This window comes from Mustela nigripes, chromosome 7 (assembly GCF_022355385.1).
Source record: "Mustela nigripes isolate SB6536 chromosome 7, MUSNIG.SB6536, whole genome shotgun sequence".
Classification (NCBI taxonomy): Eukaryota; Metazoa; Chordata; class Mammalia; order Carnivora; family Mustelidae; genus Mustela; species Mustela nigripes.
Window position 1 is genome coordinate 108,184,343 of NC_081563.1, and position 24,829 is coordinate 108,209,171.

The window sequence follows — 24,829 nt, forward strand, 5'->3', positions numbered from 1 at the left end:
TAATGATAAACCATGAAAATAAAAATTAGATTTAACAATACTGTATAGTATAAAATGAAAAATATAAAATCTCTTTACCTTACCCTTAACTAAAGCACAAAGTCTTATGAATACTCCCATGCCAAAATACATAAACATAGATAAATTAATAAAACAGATCATCATAAGAATTTTTTTTCTGTACATTTTTTGTACTTCCCTACCAGTTTATATGAAATTGCTTCACTCACTTGTATTACTACAAAATTTTCTATTATCTGGATTATATTTATAGGCCACATTTTTTTTTAAATCTTTTGAAAAGAGAGAGTATGACCTTGAGCAAAGGAGAAGAGGCAGAGGGACAGGAAAAGAGAAAATCTTAAGCAGGCTCCATTCACCAACACAACTTGAGACGGGGCTTGATCTCATGACCCAAGCCTAAATCAAGAGTCAGAGGATTAACCAACTAAGCCACTGAGGTTCCCCATGGATTGTATTTAATCAATCCCTTAAACAATGGATATTTATATTGTTTTTAGTATTTTTGCTATTTCAAATAATCTTAAAATGTTAATCACAATAGACAAGCTAGGTGTCCATGGACAGATGAGTGAATAAAGAAATTGTGGGGGGTGTGTATAAATACATATGTGTATGTATGTATATATAGCATATATTTGCAAATCATAATGTATACCTTAAATATATAATTTTATGAAAAAATTATATGTCTTACACTAAACAGAGAAATAAAACTTACAATTTAATTTTATACAATTTGTTTCAATAAAAATAATACCAAAACAGAAAAAAAGAACAATGTTGGAATATTATTCAACCCTAAAAAAGAAAGCTATCCCACCATTGACTATAACATGGATAAACCTGAAAGATGTCATATTAAGTGAAATAAACCATACAGAAAGGGGAAAAAAATTGCATGATCTTACATGTGGAATCTAAAATAGTCAAGCACACATAGAAGCTGAGGGTAGAACAGTGGTTACCAGGGTGGGAGACATGAGGTGTTGGTCAAATGGTGCAAAGCTGCAGTTCTGTGGGATGCAAAAGTCTTGAGAGCTAATGTGCAACATGAAGACTATAGCTAATAATATTTCACTGAATACTTAAAATCTGTTAAGAGAGTAGTTTGCAGTTACTCTTCTCACCAAAAAACAATGGTAACTATGTGAGAAGGTATGTTAGTTAGCTTGACTACCGTAATCATTTCACACTGTGTATCAATCATGTTCTATAACTTAGATATACACTATTCTTATGAAAGAAAATAAAATTTAAAATAACTAAAATTACAGCTCTTACACTTAAATCTAGAAATATAAAACTACTATTTAACTTTGTAGAACTTGCATCAATAAACATAATGCTTACCTTGTAAAATATGCTGAAATGTACATTATTTGTTTGCACATGCAAGTGTCTCTGCTGAGCAACTCTTTAGAGATGTAATGCCTGGGTCAAAGAATGTGTTCAAAATTTTTATGCTTATTGTCCAAATATAAAACAAACCAATTATATATTCAATCTGTATGACAAATATTGAGTATTTTTCAAAACTGACTTCAAAGGTTTAAATTTATGATATAAATGTGAAATTTGGCTATCATTACTGTATTTTCCTACTTAAAAATCATGCATTATAATGTTTTTGTAATTTATTTTGAAAACACTGTACTATTATAACATTTGTTCTTATTATTGAAGAAATAAGAACATATAGATAAAGAAGAATAAAGTCCAGAAATTTTACAAACCCCACCAAAAAACCACCAGTAATATGTTTTTCTAACATACTTAGCAAACATACTAGTAAACATATGAGTAGACATACTAATTATGCCAGATTTGTCACAATATGTAAACTGTTACAGAATTTACTGCAAAGGTCATTATAAATATCTTTTAAATTTTATGTTTATGAAATTATTTTAAATGACAAAATTGTTTTCTCAAATGAATATTTTCTCAGCTACACAATGAATAAACCAACCAATTATTGTTCAGCATTTTCATGATTTCTAATCCAAATTTTGCTTACTATAAACATGATGCTTTCTGACTCTGCATATCTGAGACAATTCCATTAGCATAGTTCATACAAATATAGCTCAATAAAGATTTCCTGAGTGGTTAGAGAAATATTAAATAAATACAATGAAAAATTTGGTTTCTGCTAAATATGTATTTCCTCAAGATAAAGCCCTAAGACATGGGAATTAAGGTTCAATATCTCCTCTGTCAAGACAGATGCTCTCTCTAATTGTCGAAAACCACAGCTTCCTTAAGCTAACCATCACCAATATTTAATGTCATCTTTTTTGTGTGTGTGAAGATTTTATTTACTTATTTGAGTAAGTGAGTGAAAGAGAGAGCGACAGAGAGCAACTGAGCACAAGCAGGGGAGGAGCAGAGGGAGTGGGAGAAGCTCCCACTAAGCAGGACCCAATGCAGGGCTCGATCTATGGACTCAATAATATAATAGTGATCCAGGACCATGACCTGAGCAGAAAGCAGATACTTAACCCACTGAGCCACCCAGGCACCCCTACTGGATGGCATCTTTATGTGTGTGTGTGTGTGTGTGTGTGTGTACACAACTATATATATATATATAAAACACATACATACTACATTTTATGTATTACACCTACATGTTTATACACACACATATATACATATATATACAGCTAGCTCCTAATGTAATAACTGATATCTCAATTTAGTTATTAACTGTTAAAATTGTTATAATTATTAAAATTAAGACAGCTGGAAGGATGCCTGCATGGCTCAGTCCATTAAGTATCTGCCTTTGGCTCAAGTCATGATCCCAGGGTCGTGGGATCCAGTCCCACATTTGGCTCCTTACTCAGCAGGGAGCCTCTTTCTCCCACTGCCTCTGCCTCTGTCTTCTGCTCCCCTTGCTTATGCTCACTCGCGTTCTCTCTCTCTCTCTGACAAAGAAATAAATAAAATCTTTTTTAAAAAGTAAGACAACTAGAAAACTACAAAAGATAACATAACAAATGCTGTTTACCTGCCATCCAAAAATGAACAAAACTGGATCTCATGTGCCTTAGATATTTTTAAAATACAAGACTGCATTCAAAAATGAAGTCCTACATACTCCTTCAATCCACTCTCCCTCCTTTCCAGGTACAAGTGTTGTTATAATTGGTGTGTGTCTGATGTATGTTTTTCTATTTGTACCTCGTGTATATAAATCCAAAACTATACACCGTTTTATTTTCAATTTTTACATAATGGTTTTGACAAGTTTTTTAAAATCTCAACATGGCAGGGCACCTGGGTGGCTAAATTGGCTGAGCGTCATTTTTTTTTTTTAAGATTTTGTTTATTTGTTTGAAACAGAGAGAGAGAGAGAGACACAAGTGAGAGAGGAAATACAAGCAGGGGAAATGGGAGAGGGAGAAACAGGCTTCCCACTGAGCAGGGATGTGGGGCTTTATCCCAGGACCCTGGGGTCATGAACTGAGCCGAAGGCAATGCTTAATGACTGAGCCACCCAGGCACCCTGAGCATCCAACTCTTGATTTGGGCTCAGGTGATGATCTCACGTGAGCTCAAGCTCCACGTCCCGTTCCACGCTGGGCATGGAGCCTGCATGGGATTCTCTCCCTCTCTTTCCTTCTCTCTTGGACTCTTCCCCCACACTCTCTCCCTTTCTAAATATATATATCTATATATATATAGATATAGATAGATATAGATATACATATCTAAGTATTTATATAGATATAGATATATTTATATATCTATATATTTATATAGATATATCTATATAGATATCTATATCTATATAGATATATAGATATATATTTTTTAAAATCCTGACATTGCTTTTCTCTCTTCCATGCTACGTAATAGTTTTCACATGACTGTACTACAATGTACTTATTTTAAAGTTCTTTGAGTATTATAAAGTAATAATAGATCTGTTTTCATTTTTTTCTTTTTAAATTTTTTATTTTTTAATAACATATAATGTATTATTAGCCCCAGGGGTACAGGTCTGTGAATCGTCAGGCTTACACACTTCACAGCACTCACCATAGCACATACCCTCCCCAATGTCCATAACCCCACCACTCTAGATCTGTTTTCATAACTTGACTTTCTTCTAAGCTATCCATTGCCCACAATTATCTTCTGTCTTTACTGTTATCAGTAAGGTGCCTAAGACCACCCTGAGTTTTATAATTTTATCAGTTGCCCTATTTCCATGTCTGGATTCTTTAAGAGTTCTTTAAAGTCCTTTCACCTTTGTTAACATGAGACAAAGTACAGATCCTCTTTGCAATGATTTTGCCCAAAAACATGACTGTTGTTCATGATAAAGAAAATGATGATTTCTAGAACTCTGCAAATCCCCATCCTCAACCCATATCCCTTTGATTAATGCTTCTGGTCTATCTCCCACAGTCGCCCATTTGGGAACTCTTATCTTCCATAAGATGTTTTCCTTTTTTTCTTATTCTTTTCTTCCTCTTTCTTTATTTCCTTTCTTCCTTTCTTTCTCTTTCTTTGTTTCTTTCTTCTTTTAAGATTTATTTACTTAGAGAGAGATAGAGGGAGGGAAGGAGCAGGGTGGGAAGGGGGCAAAGGGAGAAAGAGACTTAAGTAGACTCCCTGAGTGTGGAACCCAATTATGACCGCCAGATCACAACACAAGCTGAAACCAAGAGTCAGATACTTAACCAACTGCACCACCTAAGCACTCACAGAAGATATATTTCTATTCACTATTCTTATTGATTCACCTGTTTTCTTATCATTTTCATTTTGTGCCTTTTTCCTCTAACTTCTAAAGGAGCTTCTAGAATTTATTTGCTAGTTCATAGATCATTTTTAACACTATTTGCATTGTGACAGTTAATGTCTGTTTCTGATGTTGAATTTTTTTGTATGTTTGTTTTGATTTGTTAAACCTACTTTATAATAACTCATTTTCCTTGTATCAGTTGCCTTTTCCTAATCAGGCTATGTGCCAGCTTCCTAGAAATCAGGTCTTCTTAGATTCTACAGACACAAATTTCCTGAAATTTTCTTCTGCACATGCAGGAGATCATTCTCAGAGGTTCTACTTCTGAATCTTCTAGATCCTATCCCATTTCCCATTGAAATCAGGAACAAGACAAGGATGCCCACTTTCACCATTCTTGTTCAACATAGTATTAGAAGTCCTAGCAACAGCAATCAGACAACAAAGAGAAATAAAAAGTATCCAAGTTGGCAATGAAGAAGTCAAACTCTCTCTCTTCGCAGATGACATGATTCTTTATATGGAAAACCCAAAAGACTCCACCCCCAAATTACTAGAACTAATACAGCAATTCAGCAACATGGCAGGATACAAAGTCAATGTACAGAAATCAGTGGCTTTCTTATACACTAACAATGAAAATGCAGAAAGGGAAATTAGAGAATCAATTCCATTTACTATAGCACCAAGAACCTTAGGATACCTGGGAATAAACCTAGCCAAAGAGGCAGAGGATCTGTACTCGAGGAACTACAAAACACTCGTGAAAGAAATTGAAGAAGACACAAAAAGATGGCAGACCATTCCATGCTCTTGGATCGGAAGAATAAACATTGTTAAAATGTCTATACTGCCTAGAGCAATCTATACTTTTAATGCCATTCTGATCAAAATTCCACCAGTATTCTTCAAAGAGCTGGAGCAAATAATCCAAAAATTTGTATGGAATAAGAAGAGACCCTGAATCGCTAAGAAAATGTTGAAAAACAAAAATAAAACTGGGGGCATCACGCTACCTGATTTCAAGCTTTACTACAAAGCTGTGATCACCTAGACAGCATGGTACTGGCATAAAAACAGACACACAGACCAGTGAAACAGAGTAGAGAGCCCAGATATGGACCCTCAACTCTATGGTCAATTAATCTTCGACAAAACAGGAAAAAATGTACAGTGGAAAAAAGACAGTCTCTTCAATAAATGGTGCTGGGAAAACTGAGCAGCTATATGTAGAAGAATGAAACTCGACCATTCTCTTACACCGTACACAAAGATAAACTCAAAATGGATAAAAGACCTCAATGTGAGACAGGAATCCATCAGAATCCTAGAGGAGAACATAGGCAGTAATCTCTTCCATATCAGTCACAGCAACTTCTTTCAAGATATGTCTCCAAAGGCAAAGGAAACAAAAATGAAAATAAACTTTTGGGACCTCATAAAAATCAAAAGCTTCTGCACAGCAAAGGAAACAGTCAACAAAACAAAGAGGCAACCCCCGGAATGGGAGAAGATATTTGCAAATGACAGTACAGACAAAAGGTTAATATCCATGGTCTATAAAGAACTCCTCAAACTCAACACACACAAAACAGACAATCATATCAAAAAATGGGCAGAAGATATAAACAGACACTTCTCCAATGAAGACATACAAATGGCTATCAGACACATGAAAAAATGTTCATCATCACTAGCCCTCAGGGAGATTCAAATTAAAACCACATTGAGATATCACCTTACACCAGTTAGAATGGCCAAAATTAACAAGACAGGAAACAACATGTGTTGGAGGGGATGTGGAGAAAGGGGAACCCTCTTACACTGTTGGTGGGAATGCAAGTTGGTACAGCCTCTTTGGAGAACAGTGTGGAGATTCCTCAAGAAATTAAAAATAGAACTTCCCTATGACCCTGCAATTGCACTCCTGAGTATTTACCCCAAAGATACAGATGTCGTGAAAAGAAGGGCCATCTGTACTCCAATATTTATAGCAGCAATGGCCACAGTTGCCAAACTGTGGAAAGAACCAAGATGCCCATCAACAGACTAATGGATAAGGAAGATGTAGTCCATATACATTATGGAGTATTATGCCTCCATCAGTCAAGCAGAGAGAGTCAATTACCATATGGTTTCACTTATTTGTGGAGCATAACAAATAGCATGGAGGACATGGGGAGTTAGAGAGGAGAAATGAGTTGGGGGAAATTGGAAGGGGAGGTGAACCACGAGAGACTATGGACTCTGAAAAACAATCTGAGGGGTTTGAAGTGGCAGGGAGGTGGGAAGTTGGGGTACCAGGTGGTGGGTATTATAGAGGGCACGGATTGCATGGAGCACTGGGTGTGGTGAAAAAATAATGAATACTGTTATGCTGAAAATAAATAAAAAATAAATAAAAAAAGAAAATGTAATTTAGTCTCAGTTTTATCACTGAAAATAATGGGACCATATAAAAATTAACTAAAATAACAGTAAGGGCCAGAGATCATATAATACTACTTCCATTTAACTTAATAAATATTTGTCACATACTCCTAATGTTTCAGTAACTACACCATAGAGAATTATTGTAGAGAATTTCCCAAATATGGCAAAGGGAACGAGCATCAAAATCCAGGAGGTGCAGAGAATCCCCTTCAAAATCAACAAGAATAGGTCCACACTCCATCACCTAATAGGAAAATTTAGTGACAAAGAGAAAATCCTGAAAGCAACCCGGGAAAAGAAGTCTGTAACATACAATGGTAAAATAATAATAATAATCTAATAAGATTGGCAGCAGACTTATCCACAGAGACCTGGCAGGCCAGAAAGAGCTGGCATGATATACTCAGAGCACTAAATGAGAAAAACATGCAGCCAAGAATACTATATCCAGCTAGGTTATCATTAAAAATAGAAGGAGAGATAAAAAGCTTCCAGGACAAATAAAAACTGAAAGAATTTGCAAACACCAAACCAGCTCTACAGGAAATATTCAAAGGGGTCCTCTAAGCAAAGAGAGATCCTGCAAGTAGTAGATCAGAAAAGAACAATTTACAGTAACAGTCACCTTACACGCAATACAATGGCACTAAACTCATATCTCTCAATAGTTACCCTGAATGTTAATGGACTAAATGCCCCAATCAAAAGACACAGAGTATAAGAATGGATAAAAAAACAAAACCCATCAATATACTGTCTACGAGAAACTCATTTTAGACCTGAAGACACCTCCAGATTTAAAGTGAGGAAGTGGAAAACAGTTTACCATGCTAATAGACATTAGAAGAAGGCTGGAGTTGCAATCCTTATATCAGATCAATTAGACTTTAAGCCAAAAACTATAATAGGAGATGAGTAAGGACATCATATCATACTCAAAGGGTCTGTACAACAAGAAGATCTAACAATTTTAAATATCTATGCCCCTACAATGGGAGCAGCCAACTATATAAACCAATTAATAATGAAATCAAAGAAACGCATTGACAATAATACAATAATAGTAGGGGACTTTAACACTCTCATCACTGAAATGGACAGATCATCCAAGCAAAAGATCAACAAGGAAATAAAGGCCTTAAATGACACACTGGAGTAGAGGGACATCACAGATAGATTCAGAACATTCCATCCCAAAGCAACAGAATACACATTCTCCTCTAGTGCACATGGAACATTCTCCAGAATAGATCACATCCTGGGTCACAAATCAGGTCTCAACCAGTACCAAAAGACTGGGATCATTCCCTGAATATTTTCAGACCACAATTCTCTAAAGCTAAAACTCAGTCACAAGAGGAAAGTTGGAAAGAACTCAAATACATGGAGGCTAAAGAGCATCCTACTAAAGAATGAATGGGTCAACCAGGAAATTAAAGAAGAATTGAAAAAATTCATGGAAATATGATAATGAAAATACAATGGTTCAAAATCTGTGGGACACAGCAAAGGTCATCCTGAGAGGAAAGTATATAGCCATAAAAGCCTTTCTCAAGAAACAAGAAAGGTCTCAAGTACACAACCAAATTCTACAGCTACAGCTAAAGGAGCTGGAGAAAGAATAGCAAAGAAAGCCTAAATCCAGCAGGGAAAGAGAAATCATAAACATCAGAGCAGAAATCAAGGAAATAGAAACCAAAAGAACAGTAGAATAGATCAATGAAACTAGGAGCTCTTTCTTTGAAAGAATGAATAAGATTGATAAACCTTTGACCAGACTTATCAAAAAGAAAAGAGAAAGGACCCAAATAAATAAAATCATGAATGAAAGAGATCACAACCAACAGCAAAGAAATACAAACAATTATAAGAACTTATTATGAACAACTCTACGCCAACAAATTTGACAATCTGGAAGAAATGGATGCATTCCTAGAGACATATAAACTATCAGAACTGAACCAGGAAGAAATAGAAAACCTGAAAAGACCTATAACCAATAAGGACATTGAAACAATCATCAAAAATCTCCAAAAAAACAAAAGCCCAGGGCCAACGGCTTCCAGGGGAATTATACCAAACATTTAAAGGAAAATTAATACCTATTCTCCTGAAACTGTTCCAAAAAGTAGAAATGGAAGGAAAACTTCCAAACTCATTTCATGAGGCCAGCATCACCTTGTTCCCAAAACCAGACAAGGATCCCATCAAAAAAGAGAATTATAGACCAATATCCTCGATGAACAAAGATGCGAAAATTTTCACCAAAATACTAACCACTAGGATCCAACAGTACATTAAAAAGATTATTCACCACGACCAAGTGAGATTTATTCCAGGGATGCAAGGTTGGTTCAACATCTGCAAACAAAACAATGTGATAAAATACATTAATAAAAGAAAGAACAAGAACCATATGATACTGTCAATAGATGCTGAAAAAGCATTTGACAAACTACAGCATCCCTTCCTGATCAAAACTCTTCAAAGTGTAGGGATAGAGGGCACATACCTCAATATTATCAAAGCCATCTTGAAAAACCTACCACAAATATCATTCTCAATGGATAAAAATCTGAAAGCTTTTCCACTAAGGTCAGGAACACAGCAGGGATGTCCATTATCACCATTGCTATTCAACATAGTATTAGAAGTCCTAGCCTCAGCAATCAGACAACAAAAAGAAATTAAAAGCATCCAAATTGGGAAAGAAGAAGTCAAACTATCACTCTTTGAAGATGATATGATGCTATATGTGGAAAACCCAAAAGGCTCCACTCCGAAACTGCTAGAACTTATGCAGGAATTCTGTAAAGTGTCAGGATATAAAATCAATGCACAGAAATAAGTTGCACTTCTCTACACCAACAACAAGACAGACGAAAGAGAAATTAAGGAGTCAATCCCATTTACAGTTGCACCTAAAACCATAAGATACCTAGGAATAAACCTAACCAAAGAGGCTAAGAATCTATACTCAGAAAACTATAAAGTACTCATGAAAGAAATTGAAGAAGACACAGGAAATGGAAAAATGTTCCATGCTCCCGGGTTGGAAGAATAAATATTGTGTAAATGTCTATGCTACCTAAAGCAATCTACACATTTAATGCAATCCCTATCAAAATCCCATCCATTTTTTTCAAAGAAATGGAACAAATAATCCTAAAATTTATATGGAACCAGAAAAGACCTCAAATAGCCAAAGGAATATTGAAAAAGAAAGCCAAAGTTGGTGGCATCAAAATTGCGGACTTTAAGCTCTATTACAAAGCTGTCATAATCAAGACAGTATGGTACTGGCACAAAAACAGACACATAGATCAATGGAACAGAATAGAAATCCCAGAAATAGACCCTCAACTCTATGGTCAACTAATCTTCAAAAAAGCAGGAAAGAATCTCCAATGGAAAGAGACTGTTCAACAAATGGTGTTGGGAAAATAGGACAGCCACATGCAGAAAAATGAAATTGGACCATTTCCTTACACCACACACAAAAATAGACTCAAAATGGATGAAGGACCTCAATGTGAGAAAGGAATCCATCAAAATCCTTGAGGAGGACACAGGCAGCAACTTCTTTGACCTCAACCTCAGCAACTTCTTCTTGGCAACATCGCCAAAGGCAACAGAAGCAAGGGCAAAAATGAACTATTGGGATTTCATCAAGATCAAAAGCTTTTGCACAGCAAAGGAAACAGTTAACAAAACCAAAAGAAAACTGACATAATGGGAGGAGATATTTGCAAACGACATATCAGATAAAGGACTAGTGTCCAAAATCTAAAAAGAGCTTAGCAAACTCAACACCCAAAGAACAAATAATCCAATCAAGAAATGGGCAGAGGACATGAACAGACATTTCTGTAAGGAAGACATCCAGATGGCCAACAGACACATGAAAAATTGCTCCACATCACTGGGCATCAGGGAAATACAAATCAAAACCACAATGAGATATCACCTCACATCAGTCACAATGGCTAAAATTGACAAGTCAGGAAATGACAGATGCTGGCGAGGATGCAGAGAGAGGGGAACCCTCCTACACTGTTGGTGGGAATGCAAGCTGGTGCAACCATTCTGGAATACAGCCTGGAGGTTCCTCAAAAAGTTGAAAATAGAGCTACCCTATGACCCAGCAATTGCACTACTGGGTATCTGCACTAAAGATACAAACATTGTGATCCAAAGGGGCATGTGCACTTGAATGTTTATAGCAGCAATGTCCACAATAGCCAAACTATGGAAAGAACCTAGATGTCCATCAGCAGATGAATGGATAGTGAAGATGTGGTATATATATACAATGGAATACTATGCAGCCATCAAAAGAAATGAAATATTGCCATTTGTGATGATGTGGATGGAACTAGAAGGTATTATGCTTAGTGAAATAAGTCAATTGGAGAAAGACAACTATCTTATGATCTCCCTAATATGAGAAAGTGGAGATGCAACGTTGGGGGGTGTTGGGGATAGGAAAGAATAAGTTAAACAAGATGGGATTGGGAGGGAGACAAACCATAAGTGACTATTAATCTCACAAAACAAACTGAGTGTTGCTGGGGATCAGGGGTCGGGAGAGGAGGGTGGGGTTATGGACATTGGGGAGGGTATGTGCTTTGGTGAGTGCTGTGAAGTGTGTAAACCTGGTGATTCACAGACCTGTACACATGGGGATAAAAATATATTATATGTTTATAAAAAAAATTTCCCTGCACTTGAGCAATTTACAACACAGTGAACAAGATAACTGAGAAATGACTCATTATGATGCTAGTTAGATTAACAGGAACACTTCATTAGAAGCAAAATAGAAACCACTTCTCAATAGATTTGGGGAAGTTTTCATACTTGACATTTCATTTATTTGGGCTGTAAAATAATATGCATCTTAACAAACAAAAGAGGATTCTTCTGCGGATCATTTGAATAAGACTGGTGTTCTGAAATTTGAAAAACATGTAGATTATATATATATATGTACATATATTCATAACTATATGTTCAAAACTATATAAAAGTATAAAGCTTCTTACTTTTCCATATCTGGAAACATGGGGCTTTATACCTTATCACAATTTACATTATACAAAATATGTGATTCAGCTGAAAGCCTCAGTCCTCAGGTTCTTTAAAGTTCTTGATTATCCAGCCCTAAATATTTCAAATTCAGCAACATTTTACCATGTACACCTGTACATTTAAACAGCCCTTCTGGAAACAAAAATATTTTTAATCTTCTGGTCCTGAGTCACTCTTTTACACACCCTGGGTGCAGTTTTTATTTTTGTAATTATTTGGACCATTTTTGCATGTCAACCAAGAAGTCTCTTTATACTTGAAGTTTTGGTTGTGTAACATGAAAAAGCAGGAAGCCATGAACTTAAAATTTACTGACAGGAAGAATCCTGACTCCACTAATCTAAGCATATGTCATACAACAAATTCTTAAGTGAACCTTTCTTGCTTCATAAATACTGAGTCCTATATTCACATAATCATCCAAAATGTTATCAGAATTATCAGAAATCATCTACATATACCCTAAGATCTAGAGAGAAGAAATTACTTCCTCAAAGCCACCCAGCTAATCAGAGGCAGACTGAAAAAAGAAATTACTTTTCTCAAACCTATATTCTATATATTTCATTTAACTCACATACTTATTATAGTCTATCATTTCTTTAAATGCCAGAATTTGACACCTAGGATCTGAGGACTACGTAATGTCAGATACTGTGACCATCAGCCAGTGATGACTCAAGGAGAATGAAAATTCAATGTGTATGCAGATCATGTAGCGATCTTGTAAAATACAGATTCTGAGTCAAGAGGTCCGGGGTAGGGACTGAGATTCTGCCTAACAAGCTCCCAGGTAGTGATGTCAATGCCATAGGTCTGCAGTTTGCTCGCAAGGAGCCAGCCGACCTTTCAGAAATACCTGTAGACCAGAGTCATATGTTGCTGGTCATTATCAGATAGGATGAGAATAGCATTTGGGATAAGAAAAGAGAATATAATTTTTAAAAAATTAGAGATAAATGGAACAGGGCACTCAGGGAGAACAGAAGTAAACAGAAAACCTTCACACTGGTTTTGGATTTACATTTAAAGATCTGAAAAAGAAGGGGTGATTTATTACTATTCCCCAAAATCTACATACCAATCCCCTCATAAGAAATACGTTGGGAGGTACTGATTTTAAGTCTATTTCTCAATAAGCATTTCAGTAACAAATTCTTCATGGTGTTAGGGTCTTCTCACTCTCCCACCCTTCTTCTGTCTAAGTCCACCCCTTCTACACCTCTTCCCTGCCTCCTAACATACCCAAGGCATACACACGATGAAGAGATTATTAGGGTACCATCAACCCTGTTACTGAACTGCACCACATGTGAGAGAAACATAAAAATAACTCAACTTCAAAAACAGAAATTCCACCACCATGAATAGCAAAGATAAAACCTGAAAGAATCATGGGACGCCTGGGTGGCTCAGTTGGTTGAGCGGCTGCCTTCGGCTCGGGTCATGGTCCCAGCGTCCTGGGATCGAGTCCCGCATCGGGCTCCTTGCTCCGCGGGGAGCCTGCTTCTCCCTCTGCCTCTGCCTTCCACTCTGTCTGCCTGTGCTCACTCTCACTCTCTCTCTCTCTCTGACAAATAAATAAATAAATAAATAAATAAATAAAAAAAACCTGAAAGAATCAGAACTGGCTTAAGACTAACAATCTTTCCCCTTACCAAGGACCTTATCTTAGTCCATTGAGGAATTTATCTTCATTCTGTCTCTTGTATCTCTTGTATTTAGCTTGTCTGAGTAGGAAATGAACTGCTGCAATTTCACGGGGCTGAGTGTTTAACCTGAATAGAACCACATAGTCTAAACTGCAAATACTGAAATTTCTGATGGTCACTCCATACAGGAGATTCCTAAGTCCTGCTCTTATAGCTAACGACAGAAATACTATTGATATCAATTCAGCTTGTTTAAAGATATGTAAGTTATCCACATGAATTACACGTAGCGTATAGGTAAAATAAAATAAAAAAAAAAATCAACATTACTCCTTAAGGAAATCAGGCAATGTGCTTATATGAAACTTTAATGACCCTTGGCTTCATTTATTAATGTGTTGCTTTCCTAGGAATTTAGGTTCTGAAGGGAAGTTCTTTCTGTGTTGGCTGTGGATATGCGCATCCCCACAGACTCAGGTCATAGGGCAAGAGGAAAAGGACATTTTTGGACAGAGAACAAAGATACTAACTTTGCTTTCGCCCCCACACAAGAGAGACTGTTTTGAAATAGTGTGGTCTCATCTATCCCATCAGTTTTAAGGCTCCTGAAGCTCAAAGTTGTCCTCAAGATACATGCCCTAATGCGAAGACAAGAACACTTGTGTTTTTCACCAGGTTAGCTACAGATAACATGACAGAGAACTTGTGTATTGAAGCCACCTGGGAGGCAAAAGGGCACTTTCTCTTTCTCCTGGGGAATAAAGAACAATTGCTCTGTGGGTAGAAGGCAGAGGAGTCAATGGCTTAATGGATTGTTCAATTGTATCCCCAGGGTATAATCAACTACATTGATTGATTATGGTCAGACAACTAGAAACCAAAATAATCCTTGTAAAAACAAGGGGCATATGCTGCTTGTACTACAAGACACAGGCAACTGGTAGGGCTCAGAGACAGAGTTATTCAATCCATGAATTAGCTACTTGGTTCAGTTCTCTGTATTTCCAAATGTTCTTCTACTTTTCTGCAGGCAAAAGAGCAAAATGAGAATTCTGCTTCCATCTCAGAGAAGGATACATGCTTTCACCTGATGACTAAAGATGACCAACCTAAACAATCTTTTTTAGGCCCCTGTGAAAACTAATTATCTGTTCTCTCCATGACCCATCACCCACTGCCCTGGGCAAAGGGGACCTAACAACTTCCCAAGCAGGTTAGTACAAGGCAGAGACCCACCATCCCTTCTGCCCCCTCATAGGAGCCCCTTCCTCTCAATGACCCTTCTTCTGAACTCTTATTCTAACAATTAAAAAAAAAAAAAAGTCTGGTGATAGGTTTCAAAGAACAAAATCACACTCCAATTTCAAAACAGAGCAGTTTTTAATTACATCAGGATTCTAGTTCAGTCTCAATTCCAGAGTTAGGCCAGCTTCTTTCATTTCATTGTTAAGGAAGCCAAGGTCCAACACAGATGACTTGCTTAAAACCCTATAATCCTAAAAATAAAAATAATAATTAATGTTCACTGTGTCTTCACTTTGTTACTGGCACTGTTCTTCCACTTTTGTCATGATAACCTGATCCCACATGACAATCATTTAATGAGGTACTATTATTATACCCATTTTGCAGGTGTAGAAAACTGGGGCACAGAGAGATTAAGTAACATGCTCAAGGTACTCCAGGCAGTGAAGAATGGCATCAGAACTGAAACCTGGACAGTATGAAACCAGATCAGAGCCCTGATTATAACCTGATCTGTAGCCGCAGAGCAAGGACTGGAAATGAACTCTACGTCTGTTCAGTCTGCTGTGCATTCACCACGTCCCATCCCAGATCACTTAGCTCAGCTCAAATAAGAACATTTCTGTTAGGAGCTGAAGAGACCTGAGATCTCATTAACCTCTCTAGTACTTCTCTCAAATGGCCTCAGGGGTACCCATAAGTATTATTTTATTTCTGGCCCATAAACTTTCCACCAGGACAGGACACCACATTGCTGAGGTCGTTAAATCTTTATAATAACAATATTATGCTAATGGAAATTATTAGTCTATTCCTTATCCCCCAAAAACCATCTGGTAGGTTGACCTGGCAATTGCTTTGAGATGTCATGGTGGATCTTAAAGCATAAAGAATATAGGGATTCATAACTTTCTCTGAGCAATGGAGTTTTCCATGTGGTAACAAGCTGGCATGGCTGGGCTATTGGATTTAGACATAAACAGGATACTGGAAAAGACTTGGGGAGAGCACACGGCAGCTCTCAGATTAGAATTCAGGTGGTAGAGGAGAGAGCAAAGGTATTTCCAAGACCAGGCTTTCTACTGAGAGAATCTGTTGCCAATATTTTGATTGCATTATGAATCTCTTTTTAAAATGGCTTGTTCTTTAATATCAAATAATAAAACGCAGGTATTAAAGCCAATTTAAGTAATTTAGAATAATTAGAGTCTTAAGTAGGCAGCACATGTTCTCAGCAGAACAATCTCTCTCCAAACAACAGTGATGTCAGAGGGTTTTGGTTTGGGTCTGTTTTCTCTCTCTTCCCTGTGGCTCAAACGCGTGGCGTAGTTTCCCTTCCTGGAGCCCAGTTACCCAGTAACTCTTGAAATGGCTGGATAAACGTTGGCTGCCTTGCACATTCAACCTTGAAAGCACAACAATCTGGGATTTTAATTCAAACAAATGTGAAAATGGATTATAAATAGGATCCAGCTGCATTTCTAATAGTGAAGAGAAAAAAATAGCTGAGACCAAAAAGTAAGAAAAAGGAAAATGAAAGCACCTTGCCTCTCTTTTCCTTATGGCTTTTCCCCATGCTGCAATCATCGCCTGTTGAAAGAGGGCTCAAAAGGTCTAAAATGTTTTAATTATATTTAATTAAGCTGTCATTTGTTACTTGGCTTCCTGAAAGTTCTGCCTAATTTAACCAGGCTCCCTTTTCAGATCTATACATTTACCTACAGTCCAGCATTTGGTAAAGGAAAAAATGGTTCGCAGAAGCTGTCTTCCTGGAGACTTCCCATCCTGCTGCCAACACTGCAGTTTATATATTATTAGTACAGACATTGGCCAGCACAACCCAAGGCTTCTGCAGGGGTGTTGACAAAGACGACCCCTCCCTGACCCCCAATAATCCTTTTCTCTTTCCCACAGCAACTTTCATAGAAGTCAATATTTGAATTTGGAAAAATTATGAGCAATTCATCTCAAATCATTAGCACCCCACAAAATGGAATAATGTTACCTACAACCTGGATCAGTGGGGAAATCCAACCCTCTCAGTTCAAAATTCATATTACCATCATTGACTATGTCTTCAATGTCGACCTCTACCAGATGTTTTCATTAAGCCCATTTTATGTCCTCTAGGCCCACGGTATATGATCATGCAAGTTATATGCTGCCTCAACCATGAAGGCACCATCCATGGCATGATCATTGGTTTGTATTTTTATTAGGATGATGATTTTCTGACAGATGGCAGTACAGAGTCTTGAGGAAAGAGCCCCAAATTGTAATTCACGCATTTGGCCCAGGGCAGTGCTGATCAATAAGATTTCTCACTGGACTGAATTTTAATCGAAGAGAAGGCCATAATGTAGTTTAAGATTTTTCACTCCTCTCTTAAGAATTATGACTGTTTTTTTGTCAAGTGAAAACACTATTTATTAATAAATCCCAGTACGTAGTCATAAGAAACATCAGGAATTTTCAAACTGATCTATGCCTACGCTTAGCTAAAATATAAAAACAAAACCAAAAAAACCTTTCACCTCAGAATTAAGTAATTAATTTTGAAGGAATTAATTACATGTGTCCAATGCTCAAAAGATTACATATCTCCCCTTTTTGTTCCTTTGACTTAGTATAAAAACCTCTGCTCCTCCCCTATTTGCTCACAAGAACCAACAGTAACAGGTCAGACAATGAATTCGCCTACAATGGCAAACGCTTTCCAAACATTTCAGCAAATAGTCCTTAGGTTTGTCTCTGCCCTTCCAAGAACTATTTGTTTTACCTGTAAACATTTCCAATGTGAAAATGTTTATCCCATTCATTGTGAAGAAGCAATTATTTGTTGGAGAGGAAGCTTAGCTAGATAGCAGACAATTTTGCCAACATGCCCACAGATCAGTTGTGACTCAAAAGCCTCCTGTTCTTCATTCCTGTCTCCTTGAAATGCTTCTGTCTGGGGTTTCAGCAAATATTCTTGTAGGGTTTCTAAAATGCATTTATACATCTTATGTACAGCCAGAATTGCCCAAAATGTGTGTGGCCTTCTCAATCAACATTGAGAAGCTACCGATCCTCAAGGTATCTGTACTGAAAGGCACGCCCCCCATTTCACGTCAACAGAAAATAAATCAGGAGAAAGAAAAATGAAGACAAAGACCAAAAAAAGCGGGAGAAAGGTCCAAGGACATCAGTGGGTAAGTTTCTTAAATGTTAAATTTAATGTTGGTTTTTATTTATTTTTTTAAGAATTTATTTATTTATTCTACAGAGATAGAGATCACAAGTAGGCAAAGAGGCAGGCAGAAAGAGAGAGGAGGAAGCAGGCTCCCTGCTGAGTAGAGAGCTGAATGCAGGGCTCAATCCCAGGACCCTGAGATCATGACCTGAGCCCAGGGCAGAGGCTTAACCCACTGAGTCACCCAGGCACCTCTAAGGTTGATTTTTTAAAGATGGATAGTTGAAAGATGTCAATATAGCCATGACAGAAAAATCAAAGTTCATTTATTCCTATTAAATTTATCTGTTAAATATATTACTAAATTTAATTTTCTTAGTATTTCTTCTAATAAAGACTAAGATGAAGGAGAGGACAAAGAAAAAGAAGAGGGGGAAAGAGGAAGGAAGGAATAAAGGAAGGGAAAGGAGGAAGAGAGGAGAAAAAAAAACAAAGTTAAATTTGAATAAAAGTTCTGGATGATCCTATGTATCAAGGTCATACAAGGGGCACCTATGTGGTACAGTCAATTAAGTTTCCAAGTCTTGATTTTGGCTCAGGTTGTGATCTTAGGATGTGAAATCAAGTTCCATTTTAGGCTCTGCTTAGTGCTGTGTCTGCTTGGGATTCTTTCTCCTTCTCCCTCTGCCCATCTCCCATCTCCACACTCACTCACTCATGTACTCTTTCTAAAATAAATAAATAAATCTTTTTTTTTTTTTTAAGAACCCATACAAAAAACAGTTGGCTCATCAGTTTCACTTCCAGTATCTTATTCTATAGAAACAGGAATATATGTAAACACAGATACAAAATATGTATAATAATGCTTTCTGTTTGTAACCTGTCTAAAAACAACATGGATGTCTAACTGGAGGGGTTTGTTAACTGAAATATGCTATAAGCCCCGGCTGACTCCTCCTCCCTCATTGTAGCTACTCTTTGCACAGTAACTTCCATTCACCGAACCAGCCTACTTTAGAAACTTGACAGCTCCCAAGTACCTCTTCTTCAAACGCTATGTCCCATAACTTTGAATAGCCATTCCTTCTCATCCTTCCATGCTCAGCTTGTTTCCTTATGACTTCCCCATCAATTATCAACCCAGCATACAGTACACTCACTTCACAATATTTTCACACATTGTAATTACATATTTGTGCTTTTGTTTGAGTGTCTATTGCCCAATTCTACTCAACAGCTAACATCTTCATCATGGCCAGGACCATAACCACTAGAACATGTCTTGTGTCCATTCTTTTATCTATCCACTGAAATGGCTCAGAAAATGTTTACTGAAAGAATAAATCTACAAAACATGAATATTAAAGATGATATTGCCACTATAGGAACTACATAAACATGAATAGCAATTAAATATGATTTTTGTAGGAGCTTACTGAAGACTACATAAATAATAATAGAGAAAATCACAACATAAACTGCTAACTGTAATACTGTGCAAAATTAAGAAAACTCCATTGTCTACATTCCTGATTTTTTCTGTCTTCTACACTAAATATGTATCATTTTTGAAATCAAGAGGGGAAGGTTTCAAATGGCTCTTATTTAATTCTAGAATCTACTTCTACACTACCTATTTCCAAGGTCCTAAATGGTGTAAGAGTCTTATTAGAATAGCCTCTCAGCTGATCTATACAAATACCTCTATTGAAGATTATAATCTATCAGTTATCTGTTGCTGTGTAACAAACTATCTCAAACCTAGTAGTAGGAAACAACAAAAAGCATTTTATTATACTTTCCCAGTTCTGAGGGTTAACTATTCTTCATAGGAAGTTCTTACTCAGGGTTTCTCATGTTGTTGCAGTCAGATGGTGGCTAGTGCTGGACTTAGCCCAAGGATCCCTCACTCCTATGTCTGGCAACTGATGCTGGCTATCAGCTGCAACTTATTGGCCGGAAATCTACACATGGCCTCTCCAAGTGTCCTGGGTTTCCTCACAGTATGGCAGCTGGAATTCAAGAACAAGTATTCTACTGGAACTAGGAGAAAGTTCAACCACCTTCTATGCTATAGCCTTAGAAATCACAGATCATCACATTTGCCATAGTCACATACTCACAGATTCAAGGGGAGGAAACACAGAACCCCACAACTCAATGGGAAGAGTACTGAATTCACTTAAGAATAGTATATAGAGGGGCACCTGGGTCGCTCAGTGAGTTAAGCCTCTGTCTTTGGCTCAGGTCATGATCTCAGGGTCCTGGGATTGAGCCCCACATCGGGCTCTCTGCTCAGTGGGGAGCCTGCTTCCTCCCACCTCTGCCTGCTCCTCTGCCTAATTCTGATCTCTTTCTGTCGAATAAATAAGATCTCAAAAAAAAAATAGTATATAGAACAGGAGATATTATAGTAATCATATTTGGAAATATAATCAACCACAATCTCTGTAGACTCTAATTTATAATTCCCTCTAGTATCCTAAATCCTCACAATATATATAAAAATACAATTGATCATTTTTAAATAAGCTGGTATTTTTATGCCATACATCAATAAACACTGTTGATGACCATTAGATAGCAGAAGTAGCAATGAGTTAGCCATCTGGAGTTCTGAATTTTCACTTGAGGGACCATCATTATATAATCTTCCATCTTTCACTCTCAGTTTTACAATCTGCCAATTACGGCTTGCTCTTTCAATATTGCAGTACAGTTTTGATAACGGAAGGAATGGCGAAAACTTAACATTTCCAAAAACAAGTTCTTCAAAATGCTAGTTTTAGGGATGTTACAGGTGTTACATTGTTTAAAAAAAATGAGGAAATTATGGTTGGTTCATTTAATGTCCTGCAGATTAGAAATCTATGAAGACGATATGAGTATTCAGAAGATCAAACAAATAATGGTAGTTTCAGCATTCCTGCACTCTTTTGAACAGGAAGTATTTTATTCTTTTTTTTTGGATACAGTATTTTACAGAATTCCTTAGTCTGTAGAAATTCAGTTGGGACAATACCAAAGTAAAATAATGTATGACAAGCTGTTACTTAAAATGCTGTGATATGTTGTTTCCATTAACTTGCTCAGTTCCTTTTCTGTGACAAGTGAGGAAAGTATGTGAACACAGACACAGTATATGTTCTTCTGAGTTTTAATTTTTTATCTTTCAAATGGGGAGAATAACAACTACATTGAGTATATGATATAAAGGTGAACATTAATATATTTAATATACTCATAATAATATATGAAACAAAGTAAGTCCCAAGTTGATGATAATTATTTATACATAAAGAAAATAGGATTTTGTCTCTGATCTTGGAGAGCTAACAGACTACTAAGTAAATGTTACATAAATATATTAATCAAATGGTCTATCACTTATTTCCCTCTTTAGTACACCATAATAAGTGATATTCATTAGTCACTTTTTAAAATGAAGAGAATACTAGAAAAATTTTGATAGTTTAAAAAAATGTTAATAAAGGCTTTGGCCTGTTTTGGTGGAAATCAAGTCTCAACATGGTATTAAAACCACAGTAAGTATAAAATTTCAATTTATATTCTAGGTAGATTGTTAGAATCCCAATCCATGGTATTGGTTCAAACCACAAGGCTGCTGACATAGAGATACATCCATGATCCATGGTCTCTCTCAAAGATGAACTCACAATTAAAAATTATAAATTATAAGGGAATATTCACCATTAATTGGGAATCATTGAAACTATCAAATAGAATAATTAACATCCTAAAAAAGACAAGTTATAAAACAATCTAAGTCTACAAAATAAATATTTTTGAAATGTTTAAAGAACTAAAAGTAGAAATAGAAAATATACCAAAAAAAGAAAGATTCCATTAATAACGAATATACATACTTTAAGAAGCACTAAGTGGGAACTCTACAAATGAGAAAGGAAAATGCACTCAGATAAAAAGCAAGATGCAACATACAAAATGATGACCATACGTCAATGCAAACAATAATAATTGTATACTTACTAATTTAAGTGCATTTGAAATCAAGGAAAAACTAAACAACAAAAGCAGACAGTATAGCAGGGAGTTGATCAGTATCATTTTTAGTTGCTTGTACTGTTTTGGAGGAAGACTGAGATACTGGTTAACTCTAGATTTCTCACATGGGTAAAATGTTCAAAACACAGGGGTAACCACAGCAAAATGAACTAAAACAAATTGTGTAACAGCCAAACTAAAGGAAGAAAAAATTAACTAAAAAGTAAAGAAATCTTAGTTATCCTGACATAAATAAATAAACTAAAAAATTATAAAAATAACAAAAGACATTCAAGATAAAGGGAAAACTCAACATCAGAAGTTTAAGAAGTTATTCCAAATACAGCAATGACCACTACAAATGAAACTGAATTATACATCCCTGTCAAATGGCAAATAGTTCAGAATGTTTTTTTTTTCACATATATTCATGTTTTTTACAAAAGACACTCCAAAAGGTATTGCTAGTTTTCATCAACTTTGCTGTTATTCTTAGTCATTTATTTTTCAATCTAGCATATCCAGTTAATTCTAGATAGAATTACCAGAATCTGCTTAGTGAAACACTGGAATCTGAATGAATTTAATACTCAACACAGGCCATCACAAGTCCTTTTTGGTCTACTTAATGTCAGCCTAGAAAATAGAGCAAGGTCATCTAATGTGAACATGTTCACTTAGGCCTTTCCCTTCAGCAGTGGCTTTGGGGCACCTCCAAAGATGGTGGTGACAAAGCCCAAGAAAATTTCCAAGTGTGTCTAAGAAAACACCTCTGCCACCATGACTAACCCATGTTTTATCCCCACTTTATCTCTTTGGCTGCCAGGCTAACACAGTGAACATCCATTTCTGCCTTCACAAACAAGCGAATATTCTCATGAAATGATCTGTCTGAGCTCTGACAGCCCGTGTAATTACCCATATGCACGGCTATGTACTCACTTGTGAATTTCCCATAGTGTGAGTTCCCTTGGGCAGGAACTCTCTTCACTACCATTTGCTGTAAGAAACATCTTAAAAGAAAACAGCACCTTCACATAAAGAATCCTATAAAAGAAAAAATAATAACAGACCACTGGCTTCAAGAAAACCCTGAATCTATCCCTGTCCAATATGCATGAGAATCTTTCCCAGGCACTTAGATATTTCATAGTGCCAAAGGATAATTTCACTCTTTTCAGCAGTTTGTACATTTGATGGGAAGAAGGACTGAAATCTTCACAAGTGCAAAATAGAAGATAAGCAAAGAGAAGATGGTTTCCATAGTTTACCTCTGTTAAGGGTACAAGCAAAAGCAGGTCTAGCTTTCAACAGAAACTGAAATAGTACCATATTGTATAGCTCCCTATTAACAAATGAGAATGATGATACGAGGGAAAGACATACCAAAGATGCCCAAAGGCTGTACTGGAATAAAAGAATTCACTTAGGAGTGTTTGCAGTTATAAAAAGTAGAATAACACTCTTCTTGACTCTGAGTTTCTGTTAAGAGAACTACCTTGATAATACTGAGCCTCACTAGGCAATAATGCAAATGATATAATTTTCCATAAGGTTTTAATCACCTTGAAAATTTTTCAAGAATAATTTATTTATTTCAGATAGAGTACAAGCAGAAGGGGAAGATGAAGAGGGAGAGAAAATTTCAAGCAGACTCTGCACTAAGCGTGAACTAAGATCATGACCTGAGCCAAAACCAAGACTGGGACACTCAATGAATTGTGCCACCCAATACACCTTAATATAGGTATGTATTAATATATAGAGAGGTATGTATGTATAGATAGATAGATAGATAGATAGATAGATATAATATAGGTAGAAACAGACAGTACCTTAAATCCCCAAATGGGCAATGATCTAAATCTAAAAAGAGCTCAGCTTATAAAGCTAGAGAAATCTAAAGCTAACAACTCCAGAACACCTTCTGAAAAGAGAAAACTTATCCTTCATCTAAAACTTACTATTGAGAAATAAGCTAGAGCTTTTTTCTGGAAACCACTTTATGCTACATTAGAAGTTCTCATGATCATAACAGACTCCACAGGCTTCAGAGTGCCATAATAGTTTCAGAAAGGTTAGGAATTCAATACCATTACAAGAGAATACTTTATTTCAAAATAATTTCAATTCCTTTGTCATATAAACAATTTAATACTTCTTCTTATAAATTTCTTCCTACATCTATAAATTACTCATTTCATTTGGAAAGTATAATGAATATTTTACTGCTGTACTGGAGTAATAAACTTTAGTAGAACTTACTTTCTTTAAATATATATATATATATATATATATATATATATATATTTGTTTTAGAGAGTTAGAGAGCAGGGGTGGAGAAGGAGCAGAGGGGAGAGAGAGAGAGAATCTCAAGAAGACTCCCCACTGAGCACAGAGCCTGATGAAAGGCTCAATTTCATA